Raw genomic sequence first — 487 nt, 5'->3', positions numbered from 1 at the left:
CTGTTAACATCGTAATTTAATCAAACAATCAAATGGTATCCAATTTACATTTTTGCATGCCTATTATATCTTCCTTTGTTTTTGTATTTGTGTTTATCGAAATATGTATTTATTCAACTCTTTTTCGCATTTCTTTTTTTCCTTTTTCGGGTTCTATGCAGGCTGGCAATTTACTAAATACAATTAGCCTGTCATTTTGTCTGCTGATACTGATAATTACAAGATATGCCAACATTATGTCTCAGTAAGCTTAGATCTTACTGCATCAAATTATTATTACCTCTATTAATATTAATGCCGTTTACCTTCGTGGGAAGAAATATCGAAATACATCTAGCCGAGTGCGAAATGGCAGAGAATCTCTGGATTACAATATTGTCGCTAATCCAGATTTATGAATGAGAAGGAGGGACATAAAAAATGGTAATAGAAAAGGAAGGGGGTCACAGTGGATAATAAATGAGAGAAAGAAGGATAGAAAGTGGTT

This window comes from Penaeus monodon, chromosome 24, assembly GCF_015228065.2.
Source record: "Penaeus monodon isolate SGIC_2016 chromosome 24, NSTDA_Pmon_1, whole genome shotgun sequence".
Lineage (NCBI taxonomy): Eukaryota > Metazoa > Arthropoda > Malacostraca > Decapoda > Penaeidae > Penaeus > Penaeus monodon.
The sequence above is the reverse complement of the archived record's forward strand: the minus strand, read 5'-3'. Positions refer to the sequence as shown.